The sequence below is a fragment of the Apodemus sylvaticus genome, chromosome 20 (assembly GCF_947179515.1).
Source record: "Apodemus sylvaticus chromosome 20, mApoSyl1.1, whole genome shotgun sequence".
In the NCBI taxonomy this organism is placed as follows: Eukaryota; Metazoa; Chordata; class Mammalia; order Rodentia; family Muridae; genus Apodemus; species Apodemus sylvaticus.
The window spans coordinates 57,284,360-57,301,398 of NC_067491.1; the positions used below are offsets into that span (position 1 = coordinate 57,284,360).

The 17,039-nt window shown below is 39.9% G+C and overlaps 1 pseudogene; it reads left to right on the top strand.

Moving 5' to 3' along the window:
• The window catches only part of LOC127670613 (leucine-rich repeat-containing protein 58-like), a 78,148-nt pseudogene that overhangs the window by 4,085 nt on the left and 57,024 nt on the right, over window positions 1–17,039 (top strand).

A 17,039-nucleotide genomic window follows, 5' to 3' on the forward strand; every position in this document is an offset into this window, starting at 1 on the left:
ATCAGTAGCCTTTCTCTACTCAAAGGATAAACAGGCTGAGAAAAAATTAGGAAAACAACATGCTTCACAATAGTCACAAATAATATAAAAACCTTGTGACTCTAACCAAGCAAGTGAAAGAAAGATCTGTATGACAAGAACTTCAAGTTCCTGAAGAAAGTAACTGAAGATGATTTCAGAAGATGGAAAGATCTCCCATCTTCATTGATTTGCAGGGTTGATATGGTAAAAATGGCCATCTTGCCAAAAGCAATCTACAGATCAAATGCAACCCCTATCAAAATTGCCACTCAGTTCTTCATAGAGTTTGAAAGTGCAATACACAAATTTATTTAGAATAACCAAACCTTCAGGATATCAAAAACTTTTCTCAACAATAAAAGAACTTCTGTGGGAATCATCACCATCCGTGACCCCAGGCTGTGCTACAGAGCAATAGTCATTAAAACCACATGGTAGTGGAACAAAGACAGGCAGGTAGATCAGTGGAATGGAACTGAAGACACAGAAATGAACCCACACACCTATGGTCACTTGATCTGTGACAGAGGAGCTTAAACCACCCAGTGGAAAAGAGCATTTTCAACAAGTGGTGCTGGTTCAACTGGAGGTCAGCATGTAGAAGAACGCAAATGGATCCACTCTTATCTTCAAGTACAAAGCTCAAGTCCAAGTGGATCAAGGACCTCCACATAAAACCAGATATACTGAAACCAATAGAAGAGAAAGTGGGGCAGAGCCTCAAGCACATGGGCACAGTAGAAAATTTCCTGAACTGAACGCCAATGACTTGTGCTCTAAAATCAGTAATTGATAAATGGGACCTCATATAATTGCAAAGCTTCTGTAACGCAAAGGACACTGTTAAGAGGGCAAAACTGCCATCAACAGATTGGGAAAAGATCTTTACCAACCCTCCATACAACAGAGGGCTAATACCCAATAAATACAAACAACTCAACAAGTTAGATTCCAGAGAAACACGTAGCCCTAGTAAAAGCGGTGTACAGAGGTAAACAAATAAATCTCAACTGAGGAATATCAAATGGCCGAGAAGCACCTAACGAAATGTTCACCATCATATGATCAGTGGAGCAGCTGGGACAGGAGCCCTCCTGTCACCATTTGCACCAGGGAGCCCGGCAGCTCCACTTCTCTCTGTGCACTGCCCACCAGGAGAGTGGGATCTCCCAGCAGAGCCTTCACTTCTGGGCACGGAGGTGAGATCCACACTTTGTCTCCAATAACTGTCTGGAGGGGAAAGTTTAGGAATGCACAGGGCATCCAGTGGAGCAGCTGGGACAGGACCAGTCCAGTCACCATCTGCACCCTGGAGCCGAGAGGCTCCACAGCCATCTGCATCCACATCCTGTCTGAAGAGTGTTGGTCTCCTAAGAGTGCTGACACAGGCTTACAGGCCCACAGCAGGGACAAGCTCCAGCCAAAAAAAAAGGAAGAACAATGAACACCAGAGATAACCAGATGACAAAGGCAAGCACAAGACCATAAGCAACAGAAACCAATGCTACTTGGCACATCAGAAACCAGTTCTCCCGCCATAGCAATCCTGGATACCCCAACACACCAGAAAAGCAAGAGCTGGATTTAAAATCACATCTCATGATGCTGATAGAGGACATTAAGAATAACATTAGTAACTTCCTTAAAGAAATACAGGAGAACACAGGTAAAGAGTTAGAAGCCCCTAAAGAATTACAGAAAAACACACTCAAACAGGTGAAGGAACTGAATAGAACCATCCAGGATTTAAAAATGGAAGTTGAAAATTTAAGAAATCACAAAGAGAGACAACACTGGAGATAGAAAACCACTGAAAGAAATCAGGAGTAATAGATGCAAGCATCACCAACAGAATACAAGAGAAAGAAGAGAGAATCTCGGTGCAGAAGATAGAAAACATTGACACAGCAGTCAAAGAAACACAAAATGCAAAAAGCTCCTGACTGAAAACATCCAGTGTAAAGAGCCTTATTGGGGTGCCATGCCACCTGGCAGGAACTTGACATTGACCAAGAAGTTCTACTCCCAGCCTCTGAGCAGAAATTCCTGTGTTAGCCATAATCCTCTCCACCTAGGGTGGAGCACTCAGACCAAGGTGAAGTTCTTTGTTCCTCCAGATTTACAAATTCCTGAATTAAGCAGGTGACCCACCCAGCTGCCTGTGCAGTGGAGCCAATGCCAAGGGAACAGCCAGACCAGTTCCCCAGAACACACCCTGGAATTTGGGGGAAGAGTCTTACCTGAAACCTTAAAATTCTGAGTCCTCCATTAAACCTTGAAGCTTTGAGCAGGTGCTGTTGTCTTGGTCTCCATCTCATTTCCCCCAACTTCCCATACATCCCCAGCTTCCCTTCCACGGAACCTGTTTGACATAACTGCGAGCAATTACAGATTTGCGCCTGACGAGTGTCCAGGCACAGGAAGGTCTCCTGAGGTGACCCTGTCTTGGCGAAGCTTTGCAGAAAATAGAAAAAGACAGTACCCTGCATGGGGAGCAAATACAGGAGCTAAATACTAACACTAGTCTAAAATTTCATCTTTTTGAAGCTGTTGTTGTTGGTGCAGAAGGATACAGGCTAAGTGGGACAGCGTAGACCCAACACTGAGCTTGCTTAGGAGGTGACAGTGGGAAATGGGATAGGAAATTCAAAACAGGCGTTTGTTCGCAGCCTTCAAGAGCTGCTTCAGGAGAAAGGAGTAGGGTTTGAAAAACAATGGTTAGAAGATTTTTTAGATCAGATAGATTCTTGTTGCCCATGGTTCTGAGAAAAAAAGAACTTTATATAAGAGAACCTGGGAAAAAATTGGAAAAGCACTAAGAGCCACCAAGGCAGATAATACTACCCTCTGCCTCTGGATGCTTATAAAAGATGCTAGTGATGAAGAGATCTCACAGGCACCAGATATCACACAGGGAGAACTTGAGGAACCTCAAGATCGAAGCCTGCCAGAGAGGACTTCCTCAGAAAAGAGTCTTCTCAACCCTAACTTAGAAAGATACAGAGACACTACTGAAGAGCTAACATTAGAGGAGAAAGCTCATTCAGACGAAGGAGGTGCCTAATATTATGGTGAGGATTGGCCTCCTAGTGCACCTTCTGCTCTGCCTGTGGCCTCTACTGTACGAGATGATACCAAGATGGATATGCAACTACATAAATTGGAGTTTGAAATTATGTTGCAGAAAGTGTATCAAGTTCAGGAAGGAGCAGTGATCCTGAGACACACCAATCGCCTCTAGAAAGAGCTTTAAGTCAGGCTCACAGGGAAAGACGGACACATCTAACTTACTCATTGAGATCATAGACCAGCAGAATATAGTTAGACAATATCAGACCATGGAGTTCAAAGTGATAAAGGAATTAAAGACAGCTGTGGCACAGCATAGTCCTAGCTCCTTTTTCACAAGCTTTATTGGATACTGTGATGCAGTCAAGCTTAACCCCACAAGATTGAAAGATTCTATGTAAGGCTACATTGTCAGGAGGAGATTTCTTCTTTTGGAATTCTGAATGGAGTGAAGCTAGTAAGAGAACTGCTGGGATGAATCAGGTAATCCAGATTGGGACACTAACTTGCTACTAGGAGAAGGTCAATATGGAGGCAATGCTAATCAGATTGGGTTCCCTGTTGGAGTGTATGCACAGGTTGCAATGGCTGCCCACCACTCGTGGAATCAATTACCGACTAAAGGGGATCTCAGTGGAAGTTTAGCAAGCATTAGACAGGCACCTGGTGAACTTTTTCAGGATTTTGTGGATAGGCTACTGAAATCAGCTAATAGAATTTTTGGAAATTCTCAAGCAGAATCTTTGTCTCACAATTGTCTTATGAGAATGCTAATGCAGCTTGTCATACCACCATTAGACCTTACAAGGGACGGATAGACTTAGCTGGGTATATTTGCCTTTGTGCAGAGACTGGGCCTTCATACAATCAAAGTCTAGCTATGGCTACAGCTTTGCAAGGAACCACCATGCAAGTCATACTCTCACAGAGACAGAGAATAAAATGTGTTTTAAATGTGGAGGTTTGGGTCATTTTAGAAGTGATTGCCCTAGGAACAGAGGCTCTGTAAGTGGGCAATCAAATTATCCCCAGGAGTTTGTTCTAGATGCAGGAAAGGTAATCACTGGGCCAGGCACTGTAAATCTAAGATATATTCAGGGCTGTCCTGTGTCGGGAACCAGGCAGAGGGGCCAGCCTCAGGGAGAGGGAACAACCTCAGGCAGAGGGCCAGCCTCAGGCAGAGGGGCCAACCTCAGGCAGGCGGGCCAGCCTCAGGCAGAGGGGCTAGCCTCAGGCAGAGGGCCCAGCCTCAGGCAGAGGGGCCAGCCTCCCCCCAGATGCCCACGGCAAGCATTTTGTGGGGCCATGAAGCCGCTGCCAGGCCAGGGAAATCTGTTTTTGAATTTTCAGGGCAACACCAGGCAGCTCAGGATTGGACATCTATTCCACCTCCCATCTTGTATTAACCCCAGAAATGGGAGTTCAGACCCTGCCTACAGGAGTTTTTGGATCTTTGCCTGCAGAAACTTGTGGATTGATTCTAGGACGAAACAGTACTATTGTAAAAGAACTGCACAGTTAGCCAGGTGTCATAGACAATGATTATGAGGGAGAAATTAAAATTATGGCTGCTTCCCTTCATGGTATTATAACTATACCTGCTAACCAAAGAATTGCTCAACTTAGTTCCCTTGTATCAACTAACTACCTTCCAGATTCCAGTAAGAGAGGACAGAGTGGCTTTGGTTCCTCTGTTGTGTACTGGGTTCAATCTATTTCTAGTAAGAGATCTAACCTTAAATTAACAATTGAGGGAAAAAACTTTGAAGGATTAATAGATGCTGGAGCTGATGTGACAATTATTAGAGGACAAGACTGGCCTTCAACTTGGCCCTTGTCAGATATGCTCACTCACCTCTGAGGGATTGGTTATGCCAATAACCCAAAGCAAAGCGCTAAACTTCTAACCTGGAAAGATGAAGAAGGCAATTCAGGACAAATTCAGCCTTATGCCAAATTTGCCTACTACCCTTTGGTGGAATAGATCTCTTGTCACAGGTGGATTTATAGTGTGTAGTCCTAATAAGATAGTGGCTACTGCTTTACAGTAAATTGCTTTCATTGTGTTTGGGTATGGGCCTTGAATTCCTGATCTCTCCAAGACTTTTATCATGAAGGGATGCTGAATTTTGTCAAAAGCAATTTCAGCATCTAATAAAATGACCATGTGGGTTTTTTTTTTAATTTTGTTTATGTAGTCGATTACATTGATGGATTTCCATATATCGTACCATCCCTGCATCCCTGGGATGAAGCCTACTTGATGATGGTGAATTATTGTTTTGATGCATTCTTTGATTTGGATGGCCAGAGTTTTGTTGAGTATTTTTGCATCAATGTTCATAAGGGAAACTAGTCTTAACTTCTCTTTCCTTGTTTGGTCTTTGTTTGGTTTAGGTATAAGCTTTATTGTGGCTTCATAGAATGAATTGGCTGGTGTTCCTTGTGTTTATATTTTATGGAATAGTTTGAAGAGTATCGGTATTAACTCTTCTTTGAGTTAATAACCATTAAACCCATCTAGTCCTGGGCTTTTTTTATTTTTTATTTTTATTTTTATTTTTATTTTTTATTTTATTTTATTTTATTTTTTTTTTTTTTTTGCTTCGGAGACTATTAACAACTGCTTCTATTTCAACAGGATTGATGTAACTATTTAGATGGTTTATCTGATCCCGTTTTAATGTTGGCACTTGGTATGTGTCTAGAAAATTGTCCATTTTGTTCAGATTTTCCAATTTTGTTGAGTATTTGCTCTTGTAGCAGAATCTGGTGATTTCTTAATTTCCACAGTGTCTATTTTTTTTTTTTTCCGAGACAGGGTTTCTCTGTATAGCCTTGGCTGTCCTGGAACACACTATGTAGACCAGGCTGGCTTAGAACTCAGAAATCCGCCTGCCTCTGCCTCCCAAGTGCTGGGAATTAAAGGAGTGTGACACTACTGCCTGGCTAGTTTCTATTGTTATATCTCCCTTTTCATTTCTGATTTTATTAATTTGGGGAGTGCCTCTGTGCCCTCTGGTTAGTCTGGCTAAGGGCAAATCTCTCTGGTTGATTTTCTCAAAGAACCACCTCCTGGTTTCATTGATTTTTTTGTATAGTTCTTTTTGTTTCAACTTGGTTGATTACATTCCTGAGTTTGATAATTTCCTGCAGTTTACTCCTCTTGGGTATATTTGCTTTTTTTTGTTCTAGAACTTTCAGGTGTGTTGTCAAGCTGCTAGTGTAAGCTCTGTCCATTTTTTTTTGGAGGCACTTAGAGCTATGAATTTTCCTCTTAGCACTGCTTTCATTGTGTCCCATAAGTTTTGGCATGATGATGTGTCCTCATTTTCATTAATTTCTATAAAGTCTTTAATTTCTTTATTTCACCCTTGAGCAAGCTGTCATTGAGTAGAACATTGTTCAGCGTCCCTGATTATGTATAATTTCTGCTGTTTTTGTTTGAACTAAAGTCCAGCCTTAGGCCATAGTGATCTGATAGGGTGCATGGAATTATTTCAATATTCCTGTATCTGTTGAGACCTCTTTTGTGACCAATTAATTATATGGTCAATTTTGGAGAAGGTACCATGAGGTGCTGAGAAGAAGGTATATTCTTTTTGTTTAGGATGGAATGTTCTATTAATATCTGTTAGATCCATTTAGTCCATAACTTTTTTTGTTTTGTTTTGCTGTTTCTCTGTTTAGCTTGTGTTTCCATGATTTGTCCATTGCTGAGTGTGGGGTGTTGAAGTCTCCCACTGTTATTGTGTGGGGTGCAATGTATGCTTTGAGCTTTAATAAAGTTTCTTTTATTAATGTGGGTATCCCTGCATTTGGAGCATAGATGTTCACAACTGAGAGTTCTTCTTGGTAGATTTTTCCTTTGACCATTATGAAGTGTCCCTCTTTATCTTTTTTTGACAACTTTTGGTTGAAAGTTGATTTTATTTGCTATAAGAATGGCCACTCCAGCTTGTTTCTTGGGACCATTTGCTTGGAAAAATTTTTTTTCCAACTTTCGACTGTGAGGTAGTGACTGTCTTTGTTACTGAGGTGGGTTTCTTGTATGAAGCCAATTGTTGGGTCCTGTTTACATATCCAGTCTTTTAGTCTATGGCTTTTTATTGGGGAATTGAGGCCATTGATGTTAAGAATTATTAAGGAAAAGTGATTGCTATTTTCTGTTATTTTCATTGTTAAAAGTGGAATTCTGATTGCGTGGCTATCTTCTTTTGGGTTTGTTGAAAGAAGATTACTTTCTTGCTTTTTCTAGGGTGTAGTGTCCCTCCTTGTGTTGGTATTTTCTACTCATTATCCTTTGTAGAGCTGGGTTTATGGAAAGATATTGTGTAAATTTGGTTTTGTCATGGAATGTCTTTTTTTCGTTGTCTATGGTAATTGAGAGTTTTGCTGGGTATAGTAGCATGGACTGACATTTATGTTCTCTTAGGATTTGTATGACATCTGTCCAGGATCTTCTAGCTTTCATAGTTTCTGGTGAGAAGTCTGGTGTAATTCTGATAGGTCTGCTTTTATATGTTTCTTGGCCTTTTTCCCTTACTGCTTTTAATATTTTTTCTTTGTTTAGTGCATTTGGCATTTAAATTTTGTGATGGGAGGGGTTTCTGTTTTGGTCCAGTCTATTTGGAGTTCTGTAGGCTTCTTGTATGTTCATGGGCATCTCTCTCTTTAGGTTAGGGAAGTTTTCTTCTATAATTTTGTTGAAGATATTTACTGGCCCCTTAAGTTGTAAATCTTTTCTCTCTTCTATACCTATAATCCTTAGGTATATAATCTTCTCACTGTGTTTTGGATTTCCTGGATGTTTTGGGTTACAAACTTTTTGTATTTTGCATTTTCTCTGATTGTTGAGTCCATGCTTTCTATGGTATCTTCAGCCCCTGAGATTCTTCTTTCTCCTGTATTCTGTTGCTGATGTTTGCATCTATGACTCCTGATTTCTTTACAAGGTTTTCTATCTCCAGAGTTGTCTCCCTTTGTGATTTCTTTGTTGTTTCTACTTCGATTTTTAGACTCTGGATGGTTTTGTTCAGTTCCTTCGCTTGTTTGTGTTTTTCTATAATTCTTTAAGGGGTTTTTGTGATTCTTCTTTAAGGGCTTCTACCTGTTGAATGATGTTTGCCTGTATTTCTTTAAGGGATTTTTGTGTTTCCTTTTTTAAGGGCTTCTTGTTGACTCATGTTCTCCTGTATTTCTTTAAGGGAATTATTTATGTCCTTCTTGAAGTCCTCTGTCAGCTTCATGAAATGTGATTTTAAATCTAGATCTTGCTTTTGTGTTGTGTTAGGGGTATCCAGGATTTGCTGTTGTGGGAGAACTAGATTTGGATGGTGCCATGTTGCCTTGGTTTCTGTTGGTAATGTTCTCCTGTTTGCCTTTTGCCATCTGGTTATCTCTGGTGTTAGCTGGTCTTGCTGTATCTGACTGTGGCTTCTCTGTCCTGCAAGCCTGTGTATCTGTACTCCTTGGATTCCCGTTCTCTCTGTGCACACTGGTATGTAGGCACTCCTGGGAGACCAGCTCTCCTGTGGTGGTGTTTGTGGATGTAGCTCTGTGGTCCAGGATCATCACCATGCTCCCAGGCCACTCCACACTCATGCAGAGGGACCAAATGCCCTGAGTGCAGTGGGCTCTTTATGATGTATCAGGAGCCATTGTCTTCACTATAGCAGACCCAAAGTCCCTGAGTGCTTCTGGTTCTCAAATTCTCTGAGTGCAGCTGATTCTCTAGAATGTATCAGAAAATGGTGTTTTCACTATGGCAGACCTGGGAAGAGTCTGCCCCAGCAGAAATGACAGGCAGCAGCGGCCCATATTATCCTTTTATCAGATGTAGGGTTGGTAAAGATCTTTTCCCATTCTGAAGGTTGTTGCTTTGTCCTATTGACAGTGTCCTTTGCCTTACAGATAACAGGAAGGTCATGAAGAAGGAATATCAATCTACGGATGCTTCACTTCTATTTAGAAAAGAGAGCAAAATAATCACAAGAGGTAGAGGGTGGGAGGGACTTTGAAGGAAGAGAGGAGGGAGAGAAAAAAGATGGAGCAGGATCAGGAGTGGGAGGAGACTGGGGATGTGTACAGAGGGTCAGGAAATTGAACAGAGATCTGTAGCAATGGCAGATGGGAACTGGGTGTAGCCAACAGGAAGTCCCAGAGCAAGGAAAGCAAGAGGCTCCCAGGACCCAATGGGGATGACTTTAGCTGAAATATCTAACAAAATGGGGAGAGAGAAACTATAGAGACAATATCCAGAGGTTAGGCATAGCCCCTAGTTGAGGGATGGTGTCACTCACCCTTCTTAAAATTTTAATGTACAATTACTCCTGTCTAAAGGAAATACAGGGACAAAGAATGGTACAGTGACTGAAGGAGAGGCCATCCATAGACTGCCCCACCAGGGATTCCATCCCATATGCAGCCACCAAACTCATTCACTATTGTTGATGCGAACAAGTTCTTGCTGATGGGAGCCTGATATGGCTATCTCCTGAGAGGCTCTGCCAGACCCTTACTGATACAGGCTTGGATGCTTGCAGCCAACCATCAGACTGACCATGGGGACCCCAGTGGAGGAGTTAGGGGAAGGATGAATAAGATGATGAGGTTTGCAACCCCATCAGAAGTACAACAATATCAACAAACCAGACACCCCCCACCCCCAGAGCTCTGAGCAATTAAACCACCAACCAAAGAATACACATGGAGGGACCATGGCTCCAGCTGTATTGGTAGCAGAGGATGGGATTATCTGGCAATAATGGGAAGGGAGGAACTTGGTCCTATGAAGGTTTGATGCCCCAGTATAGGAGAATGGTAGGGCATAGAGACAGGAATGTGTGGGGGAGTCGGGGAGAATCCTCATAGAAGCAGGGGGAGGGAGGGTGGGATAGGGTTTTTATTAGTTTAAACTGTGAAGGGGGATAACATATGAGATTTAAATAAATAAAATAACCAATAAAAAATTAAAAAAAAAAACAACAAGAAGAAAGAAATACCGAAGCAGATTGGGAAAGACAAGGGTACATCAACCCACCAAAATGAAATGTTTCCTTTTTGAAACTTTTTTGTCTCCAAATTCAACTAAGAAATAATCCAACCACTAGAAATGCCACACCAATTATTTGTCTAATAAAAAAGATTGAGCCATGAAATGCACATGCAAACAATGTGAATACATTACTTAGACTAAACTGTTTCTATTTGCAATATATTTTATATACCTATATGCATATGAGTGTAACAAAAATTCATGAAAAGTAGCCTGTAAAAGTAAAAGAAAGCAAGGATTGTATATTAGAAATTTCGGAAGAAAGCAAGGGAAGGAGAAGGCAGAAAAATATATTTACTGCATAATAATCACAAACTATAAAAGTACTATTTAAATGGAAAAAGCAATTTTCAATAAATGTAAGTTTTAAAAACACTGTAGAGTCAGCCATATTATCCCTCCTCACACAGCAACTAAAGCATTTCACTCAATGTATTAGCCATGGTTTTGGTTACTATATATGTTATTGAATTGTTTTCATACCTGTGTCCACCAAAATGATGTTATCCTAATTTGACTACACGAACATAAAACAAATTTCCAGATAGAAACTAACAGATATCATTCCCAAATACTTCATTAGCCACTGAGAAGAAACAAGTCAAAGAATTCATGTAATTTATCTCTATGTAGTTCATGGGCTTTGTGTACCAGTTGATAAGGGTGCTAGTATGTACGAGATTTATTCCTGACACTTGGTGTTAGATAATATGTAGAGGCTTCCTCCTTAGTGAATACTGATTCATCTTTTTCGCAGTCCTTGCATGCCTGTATCTATTTACCTTGGGCTGGATCTTGTGAGGTTAACTCTTACAATTTGTGATATCAACCAGTGTTGTCATTATAAAGATCTTGTTTAGGCACCACTCTGGAAATCAGTTTGGCAGTTCTTCAGAAAATTGTACATAGTACTGAGGACCCAGCTATACTACTTCTGTGCACATACACAGAAGATGCTCCAACATGTAATAAGGACACATGCTCCACTATGTTCATAGAAGACATATTTATCATAGCCAAAAGCTGGAAAGAACCCAGATGTCCCTCAACAGAGAATAGGATACAGAATTTGTGGTATATATATACAATGGAGTACTACTCAGCTATTAGAGACAAAGAGTTCATGAAATTCTTAGGCAAATGGATGGAACTAGAAAATATCATCCTGTGTGAAGTAATCCAATCAGAATAGAACACACATGTTGTGCACTTGCTGATAAGTGGATATTAGTCCAAAAGTTTGGAATACAACAAGATACCATTCACAGACCACATGAAGCTCAAGAAGAATGAAAACCAAAGTGTGGATACTTTGGTCCTTATTAGAAGGGGATCAAAATACTCCTAACTCACAGTCACCTAATGGACTAGGGTCCCTAATGGAGGAAATGGAGAAAGGACACAGGGAGCTGAAGAGGTTTGCAGCCCCATAGGAGGAACAATAATATGTACCAACCAGTAACCCCAGAGCTCCCAGGGACTAAACTACCAACCAAACGTTACATGTGGAGGGACCCATGGCTCCAGCTACATATGTAGCAGATGATGATATTTTCAGACATCAATGAGAGGATAGGCCATTGGCCCTGTGAAGGATTGATGCCCCAGTGTAGGAGAATGCCAGGTCAGGAAAGTGTGGGGTTGGTAATCACGTAGAGGGTTGATGGAATAGGGTGTTTTCAGATGGATATGAGGAAAGGGGCTAACATTAGAACTCAAGAAGTTAGACTCCAGAAAACCGAACAACCCTATTAAAAATGGGGTACAGGGTTAAACAAGGAATTCTCACCTGAAGAAATTCGGATGGCGGAGAAGCATCTTAAAAAATGCTCAACTTCATTAATCATTAGGGAAATGCAAATCAAAACAACTCTAAGATTTCATCTTACACAAGTCACAATGGCTAAGATTAAAAATTCAGGAGACAGCAGGTGTTGGAGAGGGTGTGGAGAAAGAGGAACACTCCTCCACTGCTGGTGGGGTTGCAAATTGGTACAACCACTCTGGAAATCAGTCTGGCGGTTCCTCTGAAAACTGGGCACTTCACTTCCAGAAGATCCTGCTATACCACTCCTGGGCATATACCCAGAGGATTCCCCACCATGTAATAAGGATACATGCTCTACTATGTTCATAGCAGCTCTATTTATAATTGCCAGATGCTGGAAAGAACCCAGGTATCCCTCAACAGAAGAGTGGATGCAAAAAATGTGGTATATCTACACAATGGAGTACTATTCAGCCATTAGAAACAATGAATTCATGAAATTCTTAGGCAAATGGATGGAGCTAGAGAACATCATACTAAGTGAGGTAACCCTGACTCAAAAGGTGAATCATGGTATGCACTCACTAATAAGTGGTTATTAACCTAGAAAACTGGAATACCCAAAACATAATCCACACATCAAATGAGGTACAAGAAGAAAGGAGGAGTGGCCCCTGGTTCTGGAAAGACTCAGTGATACAGTATTCGGCAAAACCAGAATGGGGAAGTGGGAAGGGGTGAGTGGGAGGACAGGGGAAGAGAAGGGGGCTTCTGGGACTTTTGGGGAGTGGGGGGCTAGAAAAGGGGAAATCATTTGAAATGTAAATAAATTATATCGAATAAAAAAAATTAAAAAAATTACAAAGCCCTCATTTCGTACATATAGTTTATTCAAGTTCATTACCTGTATTCAATAAGTTAATTCCAATTTTATTTTTTGCAATCTTATTTTCTTACTTCCTATTGTCCACCCAAATGTTATATGCCACTGAAAGTGTTAACTTACTAACAATGATGACTCAAATTTTAAATCTACATCTATCAAAGAGTAATAACTATACTGCATTAATAAATATAATTTTACAATAGCTTAATACTAATTCACGAAATTAAAAATTCTCCCAATTTTGAAGACTAACAAACAAAACAGTCTATGAAAACCACTAGTTTTTTATTAAAAGTTCCCATGACATTGTGTTTGTGAGTGTGTTTGTGTAAAAAAAAAAAGAAAAAAAGAAAAAGAAATGTAAATAAACCAATTGAATAAAAAATTCCAACCTTAAAAAATAAAACGTTTTAGAAGGGCAAAACAAATTTTCAATATATAGAAGTTTTAATAACAATATATTGTTATGCATATTAGGCATCCTCACACTGCATCTGCAGCAGTTCATTCAATGTCTCAGCCACGTTGTGGATTACTATATGTATTATAGAGTTCTATTAATATTTTTCAGCCAAAATGACATAATCATAGCTTGATTACATCAACAACAAAAGATTTCTAGAAAAAATTACCAGATATGAATGCCTAAAGAATTCATAAACAATTTAGAAGACATGCTTCTTTAATTTTGCCCAATGAAGTTCTATGTACCAGTTCATAAATTTACTGGTATGTATCTGTTTTTTCCTGACCTCTATGGGTTAGATAATAAATATGGCTTCATCTCCATGAATTGTGATTTGCTTTCTTTACAGAAGTTCTTGCTTATCTGTATCATTCAGCTACACGTGTGGATTTAGCCATTATACATTGTTTTTATTGTTAAGGAATTATTTAATATATTTACATTCCAAATTTTGACCCTATACCAAGTTCCCCCTCCCAGAGTCTTCAAGCCACATCCCCTCCAGTTTTATTCTAAGAGCGTATTCCCCACACCCCCTACCCACAACCACCACATCACCCTGGTCATCACCCTTCCTTGGGGTCAAGTCACTGCAGACCTTGGCACATCACTCCCACTCCCCTGACATTTAAGCACTAAGGGAGATGGACCAGTTGATGTTCTCCTTGGTTGGTGGCTTAGTCACTGGAAGCTCCCAGGGATTTTTGACACTGTTGGCCTTCATATTGGGATGCAATCAATCCCCTGCAGCTTCTTCAAACCTTCCCCTAACTCTTCCATAGGAGGCCCTGATCTCAGTTCATTGGTAGTCTCTAAGTATCTGCATCTGCCTCAGTCAGCTGCTTGTAGAGTCTCTCAGAGGACAGCCATGCTAGGTTTCAATCTGCAAGTACAACATAGAATCAGTAATAATGTCAGGGTTGGATACGTTCGCATGGGTCTGATCCCAGATTCGGCTAGTTCCTGAATGGCCTTTCCTTCAGTCTTTGCTCCAGGTTTGTCCCTGCATTTCTTTAAGACAGGAACAATTCTGGGCCAATTTTTTGAATGCTGATTGGTGACTCATTTCTTCCTCTGAAGGCCCTGTCTAACTACAGGAAGTGGTCTCCTCAGGTTTGATTGCCCCACTGTTGGTCCTTGTTAGCTACGATCACCCATATTGATACCTATGATCCTTTCACCTCCCAGATCTATAGGATTTTCTAGAGAAACACCTTGATCTCTGCAACCCCCAGCAACTGCACATCTCTATTCCTTCTTCTGACCCTCTGGGCTTCTCTCTTGTCTCTCCCTATATCTGATCCTTCCCCATTTTCCACTCCCCCTCTCCTATTAAACAAATAAAAATAAAACCTTGGGTCTAGCACTGGGGTTATTTGAGCATTTAAGTGTTCATACTGCTGTTGCAGAGAACCTGATGAAGAGCCTCTAGAATATACTTAAGTAAACTCAAACACATCTTAAACGATAGATCAGAGGATCATGATCCTCTGTCCATAAGATATTCCTGAAGTTATGCATGCATGAGCACACATGCACACACACATACTTACAAATAAAGTATTATTTACAATTAGCCATAGATTCTTATCATGGAACAAATAAAAATGTATGATTTATGTGGTAACCATGTGTATTCCTGGAAAATGAGACAAATAACTAATAGTTTCTGCTTAGCACATTGCCTCTTTAGAACAGATACATTGTAACTATTCACTACACACATGGTATTGGTGCACTCATGATGACAATGGAGTTGACTCTAAAATTCAACAGGTATGTTCTTATGTCACAGTCAGAATTAAAGAAAATGGGTAGAGAAAACACAGTAATATTCTCATATTAACAAAACTTCCATTACTTATTACCTGTGTTCCTTTCTTGTATTACAGGTGCAGGAGACAACATAATATATTAAAATTCATTGAAGAAAGTCATTGCCTATTCATTGTTTTAGTTATTATGTTGTACATCCTTCATGGCAATCAAACTAACAGGAAAATACAAGCACGTCTACACTATAGAACAATGTTTTTATTCTGTCTTAAAATTGTTTTATTGATTGAAAATAGTCCCTGCTTATGATACATTTGTTGAGTAACTCCATGAAAGAAATATAGAGACCCCCTCAGCATATGATATGTTCTTTGGAGAAGTGGGGGGAATTTCTCTAATACCCTCATGTCAAAAAAAAAGGGGGGAATGAGTGGTTAAGAGGGCAATGAATTATATATATATATATATATATATATATATATATATATATTCATTGTATATATATTCAATGTTCCAGAATAGATTGAGATCAAATTATTAATCTGATTTCTACCTTGAAATTAAGTTATGCATTTGAAGTAATAACTTCACCTTGGTAGTAGGCTACACAAGAATGTGACACAAATGTGACACAAAGGGTATGCAGGAGTAAACTGGCCAAGTATTGGTATGTAGACATGCATGTATGAAAGATAGAATTATCTCAGAATCCTATGAACCATAGGAGAGTAAAAAGTGATCTTAAGACCAATTTTATTAAGTTTTGTGGAGCATAGTGCACCTTTAATTAAGTTAATCAGTTCTGGTATGGGTCTTTAATGTGTATTTATATTTTTCCAACAGTGATTTCCTTTGATGTGATATGTGGGCATTATCTTGAAGGGTCTCGAATAAATTCTTTCTTGGTAAACATTTTAGGCCATAAACACAGAGGCAGAAAGCAACACTGGGGTGTTTCAGTCTTGGAGTAATTATTGTGATTCCTAGTGGAAATGAAAGTATGTCCTTTGATGCTGTAACCTGTTTGTCACTGAGTGAGGTGACTCATATGGATAGCCTGAAGCATAAACTGCCATAGAACTCTCACAGGGTGAATGGAAGGATTCTTGCACATATCTCTGGCTGATTCGAGTGAAATATTCTGTCATCATGTCAACAACAACAGTGCAAACACACTCACACACACACAGGCACGCACATGCAAACACATATGAGCACTGAATATATATATGTAACACCCCATAGGTTGTACCATCCCACGACTTAGATCTTGGCAGAAACATCTCTTAATATGCTCTTCTCTTGGCTTTTTATCTTCTGGTTTTTACAGATGCGAACACCCACCTGTATCATTGCAGCCTCTTTTGGCCTAACAGAATCAGAACATGTACTGCACCATGATGGGTCTGTGGTCATTGGTGCATTTTTTCCTCTCCTAACTCACTCTCCTTCAAGTTTAACAATAGATGGGAAAACATTACTTTTGGGCACATCTAATGATTTATCGTAAGTGATTTGTATCAACTCATTTTTAAATATTCATTTGTCCTACTTTAAGTGTGGATATGAACGTTATTCCAAGAATTTCTCCTCATGAGGTTTCCTTCATATACTCCATTCCAAGATCCTCTGTTTAATTTTCTTTTCTTGGTGACTCCTTATGTCCTCTCAAGTGAGAAGAGAAATATGTCATTACAGAGTTTTGTGTTTCATATTTGGTCATTGCAGTTTGATCACCTTTCACCATGCTGTCTGTAATTCCTCAGACTGTGAGTACATATCATGCCAGACCTGTACTACAAGGGATGTTGGCAGTAGCCTGACACAACACTTCAGAGAATCGGGGAGTTTCTTTTGTGATTGTATTAGAGCAGGTAATACCTTTGAAATCTGTGACATTGTAATACCTCCTCAGGTTCTAGAGTGATCAGTGTTGCTTGTGTCAGCTGACACAGATTTGAATGCAGTGATGGCAGAATTAGAAATTTATCTCTCT